This window comes from Bos indicus, chromosome 22 (genome assembly GCF_029378745.1).
Source record: "Bos indicus isolate NIAB-ARS_2022 breed Sahiwal x Tharparkar chromosome 22, NIAB-ARS_B.indTharparkar_mat_pri_1.0, whole genome shotgun sequence".
Classification (NCBI taxonomy): domain Eukaryota; kingdom Metazoa; phylum Chordata; class Mammalia; order Artiodactyla; family Bovidae; genus Bos; species Bos indicus.
Window position 1 is genome coordinate 19,929,869 of NC_091781.1, and position 13,193 is coordinate 19,943,061.

Here is a 13,193-nt window from a genome sequence, read left to right on the forward strand (position 1 = left end):
ACTCTAAATTTTCAAAGGAAGCCCAAGAATAGATATCAAGGAAAGCACTGACTTGCAATGAATTAAACATGAATTGACTTTCTCCCTTTTCTACACAAAAGAAATATTTTTTGTACATGAAAGTATGCACACATTTTTTTTTTTTTTGGTGTGTGGGGGGGTGAAAACTACTTTGTGTTAGGTTGCTTACTGTTTATTTAAGTGCTCATATCAGAACCTAGGGAAACAGTTTTATCCATTCCCAGGGTTGTAAATTCAGAGACTTCTGAGACTTTTGTCCTGGAAACTGCACAGAGGATGGGAGATGGCAGGACAAATTAGTTGTTCACAAATTTTCATTCCCTTCTGGTAAATATTATTTATGGTTATTTTTGACTCTTCCTTCTTTCCTTTTTTCTGTTTCTTTCTCTCTTGCTAGGAAACTTTTGGTTGAAACAAACATTAGGGATTCCTAGAATGTGGTTTGAAAACATATATGCCTTATTAATTTCTTCAATGGTAGACAAAATCATAAGTGAATCTTTTTATAATAAAGAGTATGGCTGGATCTCTTTTCATAAACTTTTTGATTTGAAAAATATTTTCATACCCATATATGCAACCAAATAAAAAAGAAAATAAATTATAAGAGTTCTTACCCTTAACTAGAAACATTTTGCAATCCACTTGAAATGGGGGAAAAGGGATTGTATAGTGTGAACACTTTAGTAAATGAATATTTTTACTCTTCTAAAAACAGTCAATAACTTCATTTTTATTTAATATTCCATTATGACACATATGACTGGAGAAGGCAATGGCAACTCACTCCAGTACTCTTGCCTGGAAAATCCCATGGACGGAGGAGCCTGGTGGGCTGCAGTCCATGGGGTCGCTAAGAGTCAGACACAACTGAGCGACTTCACTTTCACTTTTCACTTTCATGCATTGGAGAAGGAAATGGCAACCCTCTCCAGTGTTCTTTCCTGGAGAATCCCAGGGATGGGGGAGCCTGGTGGGCTGCCATCTATGGGGTTGCACAGAGTCCGAAACAAGTGAAGCGACTTAGCAGCAGCAGCATGACACATATGAATAATATGCTATTATAATAGCTATGCTACATTAAGAATTATATATTTTTCTGCTTGTTAATGGGTAAATATTTATCTGTCTTTAAAATTATTTTAAAGTTACTTTACTTGAGTACTTGATTTTTTTCAACTTAAACTTACTAGAAGATAAAATACACAATTCTCTACATTATTTTCACAACCAACAAGGAATAAAGATCTCCTACAAATAAAAAGGAAAAAAGAAAAATACATCTTTAATCAATAACCATAATTCTACAGATGATCTCACCAAGCATTAGCGACCTTGAATGAAATGATTACATTTCCTTCTCCAACAGAGATCTCTTTCTTCACTGTTCTTGACAAAGTTCAGTAATTTTCCAGAATATTTTCTTTTTATACAGCTGTATTGACAAAAATACCTTTGAGGGAGGGAAATACTTTGATAAAAAACAGTATTTATATTTCACTTATATTTATAAGTGAACAGAATATCCAGAAATTTCTAGGCCATGAGGTAATGTAATATAAGCTTGCTTAATATACCATAAAAGTGCCAATTAATGCACAGAATATGTTCCCATTGGTATTACTTCCCACTTGGTTCCATCTCACAATTCAAACATAATTTTCTAAGCAATCCCTTTTTAATATACCTATAATATTTTTTTCTTTGCCTAATGTAACACAATAGTCATATTTTGATGTAACTGCCACTCACTAGAATTTACATTTTTTATTCCTTCAAAAGCAAAATGGTAATTATTCTTCCCACAGTGTTGAAGATCTGTGAACCTAATCTACTATTGTTCTGTCAAGATTAGGATTTCTCTCTTTTTGTTTGTTTTGCACTGCCTCTCAGTCTTGGTATCCATATTCATGTGTAAAATCACATTGCATAGAACAGTTTATAAACTTGTAAGTTAATATATGATGAACATTTTTCATGTCATTAAATGTTCTTCTATAACATTATAAAATCATTTAAAATAATCTCATAGGATGGCCAACAAATAAGATCTTACAACTTGTATGTGATGAGCATTTATGAACTTTTTGTTATTTTAAATAATTTTATAATAAAAATCTTTTCAATTTTCCAGTTTCATAAGTAAAGGATGGTGCTGTGTTACATGTATCTTTTTTTTTTAATTTATTTTATTTTTAAACTTTACAAAATTGTATTAGTTTTGCCAAATATTGAAATGAATCCGCCACAGGTATACATGTGTTCCCCATCCTGAACCCTCCTCCCTCCTCCCTCCCCATACCATCTCTCTGGGTCGTCACAGTGCACCAGCCCCAAGCATCCAGTATCGTGCATCTAACCTGGACTGGCAACTCGTTTCATACATGATATTATACATGTTTCAATGCCATTCTCCCAAATCCTCCCACCCTCTCCCTCTCCAACAGAGTCCATAAGACTGTTCTATACATCAGTGTCTCTTTTGCTATCTCGTACACAGGGTAATTGTTACCATCTTTCTAAATTCCATATATATTCATTAGTATACTGTATTGGTGTTTTTCTTTCTGGCTTACTTCACTCTGTATAATAGGCTCCAGTTTCATCCACCTCATTAGAACTGATTCAAATGTATTCTTTTTAATGGCTGAGTAATACTCCATTGTGTATATGTACCACAGCTTTCTCATCCATTCATCTGCTGATGGACATCTATGTTGCTTCCATGTCCTGGCTATTATAAACAGTGCTGCGATGAACACTGGGGTACACATGTCTCTTTCCCTTCTGGTTTCCTCAGTGTGTATGCCCCGCAGTGGGAATGCTGGATTCCCTCTTACACTGTTCCTCTTACACTGTTGGTGGGAATGCAAACTAGTACAGCCACTATGGAGAACAGTGTGGAGATTCCTTAAAAAACTGGAAATACATGTATCTTTTGAGAAGATTGAGTAGCAGTTCAGTTCAGTCGCTTAATTGTGTCCGACCCTTTGTGACCCCATGGACTGCATCATGCCAGGCTTCCTGTCCATCACTAACTCCTGGGGCTTACTCAAACTCATGTTCATCAATTGGCTGATGCCATCCAACCATCTCATCCTCTGTCATCCCCTTTTCCTCCCACATTCAATATTTCCCAGCATCAGGGTCTTTTCCAATCTGTCAGTTCTTCGCATCATGTGGCCAAAGTATTGGAGTTTCAGCTTCAGTATCAGTCCTTCCAATGAATATTCAGAGCTGATTTCCTTTAGGATGGACTGGATGGATCTCCTTGCTGTCAAAGGGACTCTCAACTGTGTTCTCCAACACCACAGTTCAAAAGCATCAATTCTTTGGTGCTCAGCTTTCTTTAAAGTCCAACTCTCATATCCACACACAACTACTGGAAAAACCATAGCTTTGACTAGATGGACCTTTGTTGGCAAAGTAATATCTCTGCTTTATAATATGCTGTCTAGGTTGGGCATTTTCTTCCTTTTCTAGCTTTTCTTCCAAGGAGCAAGCGTCTTTTTATTTCATGGCTGCAGTCACCATCGCAGTGATTTTGCAGCCCCCGAAAATAAAGTCTCTCACTAATTCCATTTTTCCCCATTTATTTGCCATTAAGTGATGCGACCAGATGCCAACATCTTAGTTTTCTGAATGTTGAGTTTTAAGCCAACATTTCCACTCTCCTCTTTTACTTTCGTCAAGAGGCTGTTTAGTTCTTCTTCACTTTTTGCCATCTGCAGAAAGTGTCATCTGCATATCTGAGGTCATTTTGATTTCTCCCAGAATCTTGATTACAGCTTGTGCTTCATCCATCCTGGCATTTCTCATTATGTACACTGCATATAAGTTAAATAAGCAAGGTGACAATATACAGTCTTGACGTACTCCTTTCCTAATTTGGAATCAGTCTGTTGTTCCATGTCCAGTTCTAACTGTTGCTTCTTGACCTGAATACAGATTTCTCAGTAGGCATTTCAGGTGGCATGGCATTCGCATTTCTTGAAGAATTTTCCATAGTTTGTTGTGATCCACACAGTCAAAGGCTTTGGCATAGTCAATAATGCAAAAGTAGAAGTTTTTCTGGAACTCTCTTGCTTTTTGATGATCCAACAGATGTTGGCAATTTGATCTCTGGTTCTTCTGCCCTTTCTAAATTCAGCTTGAACATCTGGAAGTTCAAGGTTCATATACTGCTGAAGCCTGGCTTGGAGAATTTTGAGCATTACTTGGCTAGAGTGTGAGATGAGTGCAATTGTGTGGTAGTTTAAACATTTTTTGTCATTGCCTTTCTTTGGGATTGGAAGGAAAACTGGCCTTTTCCAGTCCTGTGGCTGTTGCTGAGTTTTCCAAATGTTGGCATATTGAGCGCAGCACTTTCACAGCATCATCTTTTAGGATTTGAAAGAGCTCAACTGGATTTCCATCACCTCCACTTGCTTTGTTCATAGTGATACTTCCTAAGGACCACTTGACCGCATTCCAGGATGTCTGGCTCTAGTGAGTGATCACACCATCATGGTCATCTGGTCATGAAGCTCTTTTTTGTACAGTTCTTCTGTGTATTCTTTCTACCTCTTCTTAATATCTTCTGCTTCTGTTAGGTCCATACCATTTCTCTCCTTTATTGCGCCCATCTTTGCATAAAATGGTCCCTTGGTATCTCTGATTTTCTTGAAGAGATCTCTAGACTTTCCCATTCTTTTGTTTCTCTAGAACTCTTGCCTGGAATATCCCATGGACAGAGGAGCCTGGTAGGCTGCAGTCCATGGGGTCGCTAGGAGTCGGACATGACTAAGCGACTTCACTTTCACTTTTCACTTTCATGCATTGGAGAAGGAAATGGCAACCCACTCCAGTGTTTTTGCCTGGAGAATCCCAGCCAGGGACGGGGGAGCCTGGTGGGCTGCCGTCTATGGGGTCACAGGGAGTCGGACATGACTGAAGCGACTTAGCAGCAGCAGCATTTCTTTGCATTGATCACTGAAGAAAGCTTTCTTATCTCTCCTTGCTATTCTTTGGAACTCTGCATTCAAATGGGTATATCTTTCCTTTTCTCCTTTGCCTTTGGCTTCTCTTCTTTTCATAGCTATTTGTAAGGACTCCTCAGACAGCTATTTAGGTTTTTTTTTTTTTTTTTGCATTTCTTTTTCTTGGGGATGGTCTTGATCCCTGTCTCCTGTACAATGTCATGAATGTCCGTCCATAGTTCTTAAGGCCCTCTGTCTATCATATCTAATTCCTTTAATCTATTTGTCACTTCCACTGTATAATCATAAGGGATTTGATTTAGGTCATACCTGAATGCTCTAGTGGTTTTCCCTACTTTCTTCAATTTAAATTTGAATTTGGCAACAAGGAGTATATGATCTGAGCCACAGTCAGCTCCCGGTCTTGTTTTTCCTAACTGTACAGAGCGTCTGTATCTTTGGCTACAAACAATATAATCAATCCGATTTCTGTATTGACCATCCAGTGATTGAATATAGTTATCATAAATTGAAGAGTGAGTATAGTTATCATAAATTGAAGAAACTGGGCAGTGTGTTTTAGACGATGCATTGTTTCATTTATTCAATATTCATTAATATTATTAAGTAGACATATGGTTAATTTCACAAGTACATATTAATTTTATTAGTATATATTACTTTCATAAGTAGACATATGGTTCGCATTTGATACTGGAGACAAACAATTGTAGAAAGTGGTTACCTTACTCTGTGTCACAAAGTTAATACTTATTGAACTCTGCTATATGACCCAGACATGTGTGATATACTTTTATAATGGAGTGCTGATAGTTTCTTATTACTTTATTTATATATTAAGCTGTTAAATTTATTATTTATACTAATACTATGCTATTGTATTTTTAAATGAGGTACTTTTTATTTTGAAATAATTGTAGAATCACATGAAGTTGCAAGAAATAATTTAGACATATATCTTATATTGTTTACCCATTTTCCACCAATGGTAATGCACTGCAATGCTACAGTAAAACATGACGACCAGCATACTAACAATCAAGATACAGAACTTTCCTATCGTCACAAGAATTTTCCCTTATATTGCCTTTTAATAACCACAAACTTAGTGGAAGAAACAGGGAAAAGTACATCTATTCTACATTCCTAGAAACAGAAGTCTATCAGTGCCAAAAGAATAACTTCCTTTAAGGGAAATAGGATATAAAATTATTTCTCTATAAAGTATAAGTTTTACCACATTTTAAATTGATCTTGAGGGCACCTACCAGAAGTCCTGGTAGAAATCTCTTTCTACATCCACACATTAGCTTGCAGTTGAATATTCTCTTTGCTAATGGGACCTGGTGCAAAATGGCAGTCAAATATTTTGTAGATCTTGCTATAAAAAATGAATCACTTCAGTGGAAACAACTATCCTACACTCACAGTATTAAGTTTAGAAGCTGAAAAGAGTCATTTATTTGTATCACCTACCCCCTAGGAGACTTGAGTCAAATTACTTTATATCTCTGGGTCTCAGTTTCTTCCTGTGCAGAACTGGAATAAGCACTTACCCTCAAATTTATGAATCTTATGTTATAACAATAGTAGCAATATATTGACACCTAATGTGCAAATAGAACAACTCAGGTGGCCTCCTACTCATTTAGCAGATTAACAGATAAGGAAATGGAGTCTATTAAGAGACACTGTCTAATGTCAAATAGATCCTATGTGAAGGGAATGCAGAATAAATACTGAATAGCTTTCCTCCAGAGCCTTACTCTTTTAACTTGATAGATGAGAAACCATTTTACTAAATGGATCCACTGAATAAAAGAAAAACCAATACATAAGAGGTTGTAAGAGCTTGCTTTAAGAAAAAGGCCAACAGGTATGCTTATGTATAATAGACCTTTATCATCAAGAACAGAGGTTAGGAATAGAATCCATTCCCGCCATCTATATCCACTGATTGTCCAAGTATCTGCCAGCAACTCATAACTCTAGCTATAGATAATACTTCCAGGCTTAAGAAATAGCAACTGCAAATGGACCTTTGTCAGAAAAGACTATCTATGCCTGCAGTCTTTTGACCTCCACGAGAGGGAGAGCTGAAACATTTCCTTAGCAAGAGAAAGCATCCTGACAACCTACGCTAGGCTTGTCACCTTGTGTGGGAATTTCTCCCTGATTCAGACGCAATGTGTGTTCTATGTTGTGCTTAAGCATTTGTGTGATATGGCACCTGGACAGACCCACTGCCATCTCTGTTTCTTTGGGGAAAGGGGCATGGCTTTTTGTTTTGTGGCATAAAAGAGATGTGTGCAGGCTAGTGGCCCTGTGTCAACTGCTAAGAAGGACCTGCCAGCCATGGGGGACAAACTACTGAAGCTAGTCTTGCTTTGTCTCATCATTATATGAATATTGCTTCATCCAATGCTTCAGTGCATCATGTTTTTCTTGGCAACTCCAATACCAAGAGCACTAGACAGAAGTGTTTGGAATTCTACTCTTGATTAACATATGCCACTTGGGCTTCCCTTGTGGCTCAGCTGGTAAAGAATCTGCCAGCAATGCAGGAGACCTGGGTTCAATCCCTGGGTTGGGAATACCCATGGAGAGGGGAAAGGCTACCCACTCCAATATTCTGGTCTGGAGAATTCCATGGAGTGGCAAAGAGTCAGACATGACTGAGTGACTTTCACTTTCACTTTCAGAGAAGAGAAAACGAAATACCAGAGTATGGATTGCCATAAACAATGGGTGGGTGGCAAGATTGGAGATGCAGGCAGAGGTTATATCGTGTAGGCTATGGTGGACATGGTTAAATCATGTGGATTTTACTCAGTGTGTTGTCAAATTATTTTTGAGTGCTTTTGGCAGGGAAATATCCTTGTCTGATCGAATTTTGGAAAGGCAGCCATTGGTTGTATATAGTAAAGGTCACAAAAGAGGTAGCACATAAATAACTTGAGAGGCTAAATCTCAGTCAAAATAGTGGGTGTTAGCCTTTTGTGTTGTGTGCAGAACGGAAGAAGGAATTAGATCAGCTTACTTACAGGGGATGGATTGTTATGTATAACAATAAATTATAAGTAACCTTTAATGAGCATTCACTTTGTGTTAAGCACTACTGTAAGCACTTTACATATATTATCTTATTTAATGCATTGTCTCTCTGAGATAGATGTTGTTATTACCCTGCTTGATAGATGTGACATCCAAAGCACAAAGCAGTTATGTAATTTGCTCAAGGTCACACAGCTGTAAGTGGTGCAGCCAGGACTTAAACTAAAGGGGGAAAAAAAGACTCCTTTAATTAAGGTTGATTGTTGCTAACAATGGGCATTTTTTAGGAAAGGAAAAATGTGATTCTAACATAAGGAGGATTATTGTATAAGGTAATTTTTAACTTTCCTTCTCAGAGTCCCATATTTATAAAAATAGAATTTTTAAGAATATGGGGTATGCAATCTGAAAAAAGACTTTCCACTGATTTATTTACTTTGAGTAAGAATTACTAACTTTGTAAGCAAACAAATTTTAAATTACTTTTCCTTTAGAGCTAATGTAAGCAATTTTTATAAATTTAAGAAATATTTTATCAATAATTTAGGAAGAGGTAATTTATTTCTCATATTGCCACTCTGGGACCATAATATTTCATACTTTTATTTTTGGTAAGACAATTTTTATTGTTATAATTTAGTTATATATTCATCTATTTTGATTTCATTAATCTTGGCACTGTAAACCTAGTGGAGCCCAAACTCTATCAGTTTTTTTCTGCTTTCTAAAAGTCTAGCTATCCACAGCAACACAATGTTTACTGAGTTACAGATGTTCAAAAGCAAATAATTAGTGAGAAACTAACAAAGTAAGTGACAAGATAGCATTCAGGAGCCTAAGTGCTGGTATGGGTGAGGTAGTGTCAGAGAAATGGCTTTGAGCATTAAGTCTGGCACAGGGAATTATCTGTAACCAATTTAGGCAGGAAGATTACAGGAAGCAGTATGGCACAAGGGCTAGATGGGAGAACTGCTTGGCAGCCCAGTGGTTAGGACTCAGGGTCTCACTGCAGAGGGCGCGGGTTTTACCCCTGGGAACTAAGATCCCGCAGGCCACGTGGTACAACCAATAAAAGGGAGGGCGGGGCAGGTGGACTAGATGGCTTACAACAGACAGCCAAGAACATACCTCAAGGGGATGTTTTTGGATATTATAAAGCCAGGAAGAGAGATATAACTCAACAATGATATATAAGAAGTTATTAATGTATTTGACTAATTGATTAGTCAATTAGTCAAAACAATAGAGGAATTAGAGGACAATTAGAAGAAAACAATAGAAAAGGAAAAACTAGAGATCTCTACAAGAAAATTCGAGTTTCATGCAAAGATGGGCACAATAAAGGACAGAAATGGTATGGACCTCACAGAAGCAGAAGATATTAAGAAGAGGTGGCTAGAATGCACAGAAGAATTATACAAAAAAGATTTTCATGACACAGATAACCACGATGCTATGATCACTCACCTAAAGTCAGATATCCTGGAATGTGAAGTCAGTTGGGCCTTAGGAAGCATCTTTATGAACAAAGCAAGTGGAAGTGATGGAATTCCAGTTGAGCTCTTTCAAATCTTAAAAGATGATGCCATGAAAGTGCTGCACTCAATATTCCAGCAACTTTGGAAAACTCAGCAGTGGCCACAGGACTGGAAAATGTCAGTTTTCATTCCAATCCCAAAGAAAGGCAATGCCAAAGAATGCTCAAACTACTACACAATTGTACTCATCTCACATGCTAGCAAAGTAATGCTCAAAATTCTCCAAGCCAGGCTTCAACAGGACATGAACCGTGAATTTCCAGATGTTCAAGGTGGATTTAGAAAAGTCAGAGAAACCAGAAATCAAATTGCCAACATCTGTTGGATCATCAAAAAACAAGAGAGTTCCAGAAAAACATCCACTTCTGCTTTATTAACTATGCCAAAGCCTTTGACTGTGTGGATCACAACAAACTGGAAAATTCTTCAAGAGATGGGAATACCAGACTACCTGACCTACCTACTGAGAAATCCATATGCAGGTCAAGAAGCAACAGTTAGAACTGGACATGGAACGGCAGACTGGTTCCAAATTGGGAAAGGAGTACGTCAAGGCTATATATTGTCACCTTGCTTATTTAGCTTATATGCAGAGTTCATCATGAAAAATGCTGGGCTGGATGAAACACAAGCTGGAAAATACCAATAACCTCAGATATGCAGATGATACCACCCTTATGGCAGAAAGTGAAGAGGAACTAAAGAGCCTCCGGATGAAAGTGAAAGAGGAGAGTGAAAAAATTGGCTTAAAACTCAACATCGGAAAGCTAAGATCATGGCTTCTGGTCCCATCACTTCATGGTAAACAGATGGGGAAACAGTGAGAGACTTTATTTTTTGGGGCTCCAAAATCACTGCAGATGGTGACTGCAGCCATGAAATTAAAAGACTCTTGCTCCTTGGAAGAAAAGTTATGACCAATCTAGACAGTTTGTTAAAAAGCAGAGTTACTACTTTGCCAACAAAGTTCTTTCTAGTCAAAGCTATGGTTTTTCCAGTAGTCATGTATGGATGTGAGAGTTGGACTGTAAAGAAAGCTGAGCAATGAAGAATTGATGCCTTTGGACTGTGGTGTTAGAGAAGACTTTTGAGAGTCCCTTGGACTGCAAGGAGATCCATCCAGTCCATCCTAAAGGAAATCAGTCCTGAATATTCATTGGAAGGACTGATGCTGAAGCTGAAACTCCAATACTTTGGCCACCTGATGCGAAGAACTGACTCATTTGAAAAGAGCCTGATGCTGGAAAAGATTGAAGGTGGGAGAAGAAGGGATAACAGAGAATGAGATGGCAGAATGGCATCACCAACTCAATGGACATGAGTTTGAGCAAACTCCGGGAGTTGTTGATGGACAGGTAGGCCAGCATGCTAGAGTAGGACATGACTGAGCAACTGAACTGAACTGAACTGAATGGAAATGAATCAATTTGACTGAAGCTATAATACAGAATGGAAATGGAAATTCAATCAATGAGTATTCACAAATTTACAAGTGCCTGGACCTTGCTAAATTATCTGACTATTACACATATAATATTTTCTTCTGAGCTGGAAGAATTTCTTAATTATTTAGGAAAGATAGAAATGTCATATGTCAACACATAGGGAAATATAAATTCATGCTGAAGATAGTTAAACTCATAAGAACTTACCATGGTAAATGAGCTTGTCTGATGGCACAGTAACAAAATCAACAGCCAATTTATTAAGGTAGAAAAAAATTCACAATTACTTTGTTTGAGACCATATTTATGAGAATTAATATATAAGAGGTTAGAAACTGAATGTTACAGTGAAATGTTAAGTTCAAGAAATCTTTTCTAAATATAAGGTGTGACTGAACAAATATTTATATACCAATTATTTTTTATAATTCAGAGAAATAGAATTTGACTTTACTTTTGAGAAGATCACAGTTTTAAAGGAGAACATGAAAACTAGTGTATTTAGGTCTGTTTGTTAAATTAAAACAACTTTAAACTTTTGACTAATTTTTATGTTTTTACCATATTACAGTTACCATGGATGAGGTATGCCGGGAGCGAGTTCCACCTGTGGCAAAGGTCATGAGGAAGGAGGCTTGGCATACGAAAAGGTGGGATTGAGCCTCAGGAGTCCCCCTGGAAATTCTTGAGCATCTACCCCCAAAACCAGAGTCTGCCTACCTTCTGCTTTGTGCTCTCACCTACACCTCTGACTTTACAGGGGGCTGTCCCCCACCACCTCTCTCTGAAAAAGAGTTAACTTACAGCTCCAGTTGATAAAGTTCCTGGGCGTGACAAGAGTGTTTCAACCTACAAACTCCTTTGGAAGTCCTCTAGCCTGCCTGAATAGGTTCTTCTGGCCACATGTGATTGTTCAGAGCCTCCCAACTGTGAGAGGCATGAGATGTTCTAAACTGTCTAAATATAGATTCCTTTGAGCAGTTAAAAGATTGATTAGAAATTGTATAGGTGAAGGGTTTTTCACTTGTTAGGCCAATGTTTGCTGCTAAGTCTCCATATCCTTTACCTGCTGTGTCCCTGGCAGTGTATTGATTGACATAATTGGTGTAAGTAGTAGCTTTAATGTTTGTAACCTTGGACCCTTGAATTAATTCTTTTTCTTGTTATAGCCCACCACACCTTTGCCCTTTAGGAATGCAACTTTATCTAATGCTTTTGGAGGGTGGCACTTGACTAATCACCTTTAGAGAAAAATAAGTTTTCTGAAGAAAGGGTCTTAAAATGTTAACAGGCCTCCAGGCCAGAAGATGATGCAAATCACCTAAACTTTTGCATATGATAAGTTTGCAGGAAGAAAGCCTGGCTTACTGCATGACTCTACCCCTTCCCCCATTATCCTCTATGCATAACTTAAGGTATAAAAACTACTTTGGAAAATAAAGTGCGGGCCTTGTTCACCGAAACTTGGTCTCCCCATGTCGTTCTTTCTGCTCACCTTCTGGCTGAATTATTCAGCCTCTTTTCTCCACTGAATTTCCTCCCTGAGCTATCCTTATTTAACCACTCTTTATATCCTTAATTAACGTTTAATTAAACATTGTTTCCTGATCCCCACTTCAAATTCCTTGGGTCTACCAGAGCTGGACCCCGGCAGAAGTATATAAATTTTTGTTTTGACATACATCATATAGTATATTCAAAATAAATTTTTAAACTAAAATTCCACTTCTTACAAGCTGTTTTTCTTTTCTGAGCATCAATTTAAATCATAAAAATGACACGAGAATAACAAAGTGCTCTATATTATCTAAATTATAAAGCTAATCTTAGGAATTCAATCTAAATTAGATTTTTCACAATGATAATAGAGTATACCTATGTGAAAAGGAAACACTGGCTTTGAATTTGTCTGCTTTTACACTACTGTATCCTCAGTGCCAAAATCTGCCTGATTCTGTAATGGATATACTCCTATATACAGTAGATATTTAAACTCTTTTTTAACTTTTTAAAATTAACTTTTAATTAATTAATATTGCATATGGCTTCCCTGGTGACTCAGCAGTAAGGAATCTGGCTACAATACAGGAGATGCGAGTTCAATCGCTGAATCAGGAAGATCCCCTGGAGAAGGGAATAGCAACCCACTCCAGCAT